The sequence below is a fragment of the Photinus pyralis genome, unplaced genomic scaffold, assembly GCF_008802855.1.
Source record: "Photinus pyralis isolate 1611_PpyrPB1 unplaced genomic scaffold, Ppyr1.3 Ppyr1.4_LG9, whole genome shotgun sequence".
Classification (NCBI taxonomy): Eukaryota; Metazoa; Arthropoda; class Insecta; order Coleoptera; family Lampyridae; genus Photinus; species Photinus pyralis.
The window spans coordinates 12,018,134-12,024,133 of NW_022170878.1; the positions used below are offsets into that span (position 1 = coordinate 12,018,134).

General features: G+C 39.1%; 1 protein-coding gene across 1 annotated transcript in view; it reads right to left on the reverse strand.

The window, feature by feature from the left end:
• The window catches only part of LOC116180409 (chaoptin-like), a 33,358-nt gene extending 27,837 nt beyond the window's left edge, over positions 1–5,521 (reverse strand). Inside the window, exon 1 of the mRNA XM_031500380.1 lies at positions 5,475–5,521. The gene's annotated coding sequence lies outside the window, so the exon portion shown is untranslated. The remainder of the gene's footprint in view (positions 1–5,474) is intronic.
• Between the last annotated feature and the right edge of the window lie 479 nt (positions 5,522–6,000).

The following is a 6,000-nucleotide window of genomic DNA, read 5'->3' on the forward strand; positions in this document are numbered from 1 at the left end:
TGCTTGAAATGTCTTCACTTGAAGTTGAGTTTAAGTGGGAACATACTCAATTCCCAAAAAAATGCCCGTTATATTTACCTTCTTGTCCAGGCGTTTCATTTTGTGTTGTGAGTACCCTCCTCAGACAATCGGCTCTTGAACTATAACCGATCACGATAAGGGATCGAGGAGGAGGAGGAGTATGGTTGGTAGAATTAATTCCTCTCATCGACACCTTTCATTAGAGTACCATGAAGAATAAATCCAGTATCTCCCCCCCCCCCAATTTTGATAAGGCGTAAGAGAGAAGGGGGCAGTTGGTGAAAAACACTTCTGTCCGTTGCGACCTTTAATTAGAGTACCATGAAAGATCACAAAAAGGAATCGCGGAAGACAGTTATAATTTGCGCAAACCAATTCCTTTCGATGAGACCTGTAATTAGAATACCATGAAGGATGAAACGTGTGGATACCCCCCCCCCCTTTTTTAAAGCGTGGTAAAATTTTTTATTTTATTTTATTTTTTCGTGGGGGGTTTGGGGAGTATGGAAAATTCCACAGGCAGAAAAAAATTTAAGCTTCACTTCCCTACAACTGTCATAAGATCTTCGTGCATTGGGAGGTTTTCCATACCCCCCAGACCCCCCGGTACTACGTGTTCCTCAAAACGTTCAACCCAAAGGACTCTTTCCAAACAGTATGTTATGAGTGCTCTCGACGTCTTGGAGAAAACGTACTACCGGGAGGTCTGGGGGGTATGGAATACCAATACCCCCCAGTACACGAAGATCTTATGACAGTTGTAGGGAAGTGAAGCTTAAATTATTTTTTCGTGGGGGGTTTGGGGGGTATACAAAATTCCCCAGGCAGAACAAAATTTTAGCTTCACTTCCCTACAACTGTCATAAGATCTTCGTGCACTGGGGGGTATTCCATACCCCCCAGACCCCCCGGTACTACGTGTTCCTCAAAACGTTCAGCCCAAAGGACTCTTTCCCAACGGTATGTTATGAGTGTTCTCAACGTCTTGGGGAAAACGTAATCGGGGGGTCTGGGGGGGGGGGGTAGAATATCCCCCAGGCACGAAAAAATAATTTACAAGTTCCTTAAATGAAGGACGTACTGGCAAGTTTTAGGAAATGCACCCCAGAAACAAAAAAGTTAAAATTAGACTACATTAAAAGTAACTGGATCTGCACTTAGGGCGAGGCTTAAAGGCTTGCTTTTCCCTTTCTGGAGGGACGTACTGGACTATGAACCTACTAATTATTCGCTAACAATTAATTAGTGACTAAGTTGACTTCTTTATTTCACTATGTTAAAACACTTTTTTTTTGTTTTATGGGGTTGTCCTTTATTTTAAAAAATGCATCCCCCATAAATTAATTTAATTACTTCGTCTAATTATTAAATAATTAAAGGATAATGCACATCAACAGAACGGCCTCTATCTCTAGTCCCCATACATAAATGCAACTACTAAAAGTCGTCCAATTAGCAAGTAATTACCACCCGAATGCGATTAATTACAATTTCACTGCAAATAACGCGAATCAAAGATACAGCGATCCCGCCATTCCATGAAGGCAATCGCCTTAATTCAACGTTGTAAGAGGCACTTGAACGCTAATTACCGAAATTCGCTAGCGATACCGTGCGATTACTCGACTTAATTAACCTTCACGCAAACATATGACCGTGTAATTAATGCGCGCATACTTTACAATCGCAATTAAATGTGGAAAAAAAATGAAAACGAAAATTGCACAATGAAAGATTGTTACCTCGAAAAATCTCGATGAGTAATCCATTAATTAATTAACGCGTCCGTTATGGAAATTTACCACTAGCCAGATGTGTTGGCGCCTAAAAGTTTTAATTTCTGTAACGACACCGTTAGCCCAGTTGCGAGATGCGAGACGAATTTTTCTCACATAAGCCAGCCCATGTTAAATTTTCATTCAGGCGTTTTCCCTCCGCGATTCTCATGATCGTTATGCCACGATGAATGGAATAATTTCGCATACTTAATTACTGTAATGACAGCTGTTACAAATGTATCGACGCGTAAACTGTAGACAATTTGTAATTTAGGTCTGGCCCATTTACTGCGTTGTAATTAGGTTAAATTTTAGGTAGCCTAATTACTAATTAGGACCCTAGTTATCGGATACAGTTGACCTTTAATTTATGCTAATTGGAGTAATTAGTGGATTTAGTACCGGATACATTTTTTAACGTCGTCAATAAATATTAAAGTCGTGACTTAAAAGACGCGGGTACAAGAAAAAAGGTGGAATTTAATTTCTAATAATTTGTTACATAAAGTTGGGTACACCCACCCGCAATCTTAAAAACAATACACATCCCACCCGATTCTCGGATACAAACAGAAGAACTTCGCCGCTTTTCTACAGAGGAGTTCAACAAACTTGTACGTGAACTCGTACTCAATCGATTTTACAATCTTAACACAAAAGCTTAACGGATCGCCACAATTTTTTTTCCTCTCCGATTTTTGCGCCGCTTAGAAATTAAACAACGGGCGAAGTGGTTCCCGATTTGATTGACCCCAATTGATCGGGGAATCGAATCTGTTCCGTTCGCTAATTAATTAACAGTTTTTAATTCGTTGTTATCAGAAGCAGAGATTTGCTCTAAAGTGAATTAAACAAATTAACCAATGTAGCTGAAGCGAGTAATTAGAAATACCTTAATTTAATTAATTAAGTGTTCGTAATTGATCGAAGGTTTCTAAGGTCTATTAAACAGTTGAAAGTGGTCAGAATAGAAAGATTTGCTGATATGGCGTTACTTCATATTCACCAGGTTATGGGCCCAAGACACAAAAATTCAAGAATAGTGACATCAAGAGAATAAGAGAGTGAGAGACACTGAAATGGATTGAGACGGTAATTTACCGAAAATAAAAGTTCAGGTATCAGCTATTTACCTAATGCGAGAGTTGAACCTTGAAACCTGAACCTGAGAAATCCAATCCAACTACTGAGACCTGATGAGAAACGTAAATTCTGAAGAATTAAAATAAAGTTACCTTGGGGATAACAGCGGCCTGCGAAAATGATCAGATTTGAAGCATTAGCCATAAATCTAATCCAAAATTTGAACCTTATTACGTGACCTTAAAAGTGAAGCGCAAATCTTAAAACTTGAAGTTTAAGGTTCAACGACTAACGCCTTTAAATCCTAAAGATGGCGTCCTACGAAAATAATCAGATTTGAAGCATAACCCATAGGCCTAAGCCAAAAGTTATTATTTGAACCTTAAAAATGAAGCACAAATCTTGAAGTTTGGGGTTTAAAAATTTACACTGTAAATCCTAACGATCACGCCCTGCGAAAATAATCAGATTTGATGCATAAGCCATAAACCTAAGCCAAAACTTGGACCTTAAAAATGAAGCGCAAAGTTTGAGGTTCAAAAATTGACACCTGAATCTTAAAGCGCAAATCCTGGAAATGGCGTCATGCGAAAATTATCCTATTTGAAGCTAACGCAATTATTTGAACCTTGACGCCTGAATCAGACTTGACCTTAAAGCACGAAGTTGAACCTTGATACTTGAACCTTAAAAATGAAGCAAAAAGCTTGAAGTTTGAGGTTCAAAAAGTGAAAACTGGAGTTTAAAGTTTAGGTCCTAAAGATCACGCCCTACGAAAATAATCAGATTTGAAGCATTGAAGTCATACGCCTATGGCAAAAAGTTGAACCTTGACGCTTAAACCTTGAAAATAAAGTACAAAATTTAAATATTGGGACGTGACACCTGAAAACGTAAAACCTGCAGGTGGAGTCGAAGGCAAAAGTTAAACCTTGATACCTAAACCTTAAAAACGAAACACAAAACTGAATGAGGTGCTTCATTTCTAAGGTTCAGGTATCAAAGTTCAACTTTTGCCTTAGGTTTAAGGCCTCCATCTTCACGATTTACGCTTTAAGCTCCAGGTGTCAATTTTTGAACTGATATCTCAATAAGATTGAGGTTTCAGAAATTGACTTCTGAAGCTTAAAGTGTAAATCCTGATGATCACCTTGAGCCTTTAAAATATGCCGTAAAGCTTGCGGTTTGGGGATCAAAAATTAACACCTGCAGCTTAATAAAGTCAAATCTTGAAGGGTACGGATTGCGGAAATAATCATATTCGAACATAAGCCATTATCGTAAGGCAAAAAAGTTGAACCTTGATACCTGAATCTTGAAAATGAAACCCAAAGCTTAAAGCTAGAAGTTTAAGGTTCAAAAATTGACACCTATAAGTCCTGGAGATGGCGCTCTGCGAAAATAATCAAATTTGAAGCACAACGTAAGCCAAGAGTTGAACCTTGATAGTTGAAGCGCGCAAAGCTTCATGCCTGAGGTTCATCGTTCAAAAATTGACACCCTTATGACCACATAACTTGAGCTTTGATACCTGAACCTTAAAAATGAAGCCCAAATCTTGACGTTTGGGGTTCAAGGATGTACACTTGAAACCCTGCAGAATAATCAGGTTTGAAGAACCAATCAAAAGATGAAGCTTCAGGTTTAAGGTTTACACTTATTCATTATTTCAAAGCGAATTATCTGAGGCTGTTTGATACTGCAAGGATTAATTAAAGATGCTAAGTTTGAATACTTAAATTAACATAAATTACCGGGACTTCTAGAACCGAAGTTGAAACAATTTTCCGCGCCCAATGGATCAAACGAATTTTGGTCAGAACGATCTATGCAACCCTTTTTTCTTAATTACATGGAAAATTAGCATTTACAATAATATTTGATTAACCCAACCTGTTCTCGAGATCGATTATTTTCTTTGGGGGTTCTTAGCATCACAATTTAATTTTACTATCGTTTAACGATCCGCATTCCGCATTAACTGCATCCTTTACGGTTGTAATTTGCATTATGCCATAATAAAAATGTGTGATATGCGTAATTTGTTTCATGCAAATCATTACCGGTCCTAAAGCGGACCCTTGCGGAACTCCCTTCGCGCTATGGTTCACGAGAGGAAGTGACAGTTTCGCACGGATAGTCCTGCGGTTTGCGTCAGAAATGGAAATACGGGCGATCGTGAGTCATCCTTTTTGTTAAACTTGTAGGCGAGACGCAGCAATCGTACCGTAAAGGAGCCATTTCTTTCGCTTGTCTCGTGTGTAGGTGGCGCAACTCGCCTAACGCATCGTCGAAGTCACCTGCCATTTTGGGCCGGGGACCAATTATGAAAGTGAAACCGAAAGGCGATCGATGCCTTTTTTTGGACTCTCATAATTACGTTTAATCGATTTTTACTTAAATCGAGCCGCCAGGCCTTGGCTTCAATTACAACCGATACCTTAGAATTTCCAATGACCTCTTCCGAGCGATACGCTTTCGACGGGACGCGACATTTGTTTTTAAGGTAGTCTCGATTTCTCGTTCACCTTAAATGGCCTTTTCTACCGATTTGGGACCTCTTTTTATTGCGAAAAGAAAGTAGGTACTCACCTGTTCGATCACTAACTGCTCGAAGCTTTGACTGATGGCGTTTTTGATCGAATTACGTCTCTCCTGCTTGGAAGATGTTTATAATCGTTCTATTAAAAAGTCTCATTACGTGTAAAACTGGTTTATGCGCTATTATGGTAATGGGTACCGTATCAATAGGATTTGTGTGGGAAATTCTTGCCTCCAAGGCGAAGCAAAACCGATCACCGAAAACTGAGCGAGCAGAATCTCCAACGAGCTTATTGCTCGACCAAAACGAACATTGCCAAAGAGCAAAGGACCCGAGGACCAGAACTTTTGTCTGCCAAATTAGTCTACGCGAGACAATAATTAATTTACATTTGCATGCATTAAACATTGTAATGTAAATACGTGCGATTTCGTGGTCCGGTCGCTCACAGGCCATTCATCTTTGGAAATAGCTAAACCAAAAATAGAAAATAGTTACCCTTGGCTGCCATAAGCGGATTTATTCAATTCTCTTTCCTGACTTATTTTTCGAAAAATGGCTCTGGCTACCAGGAGA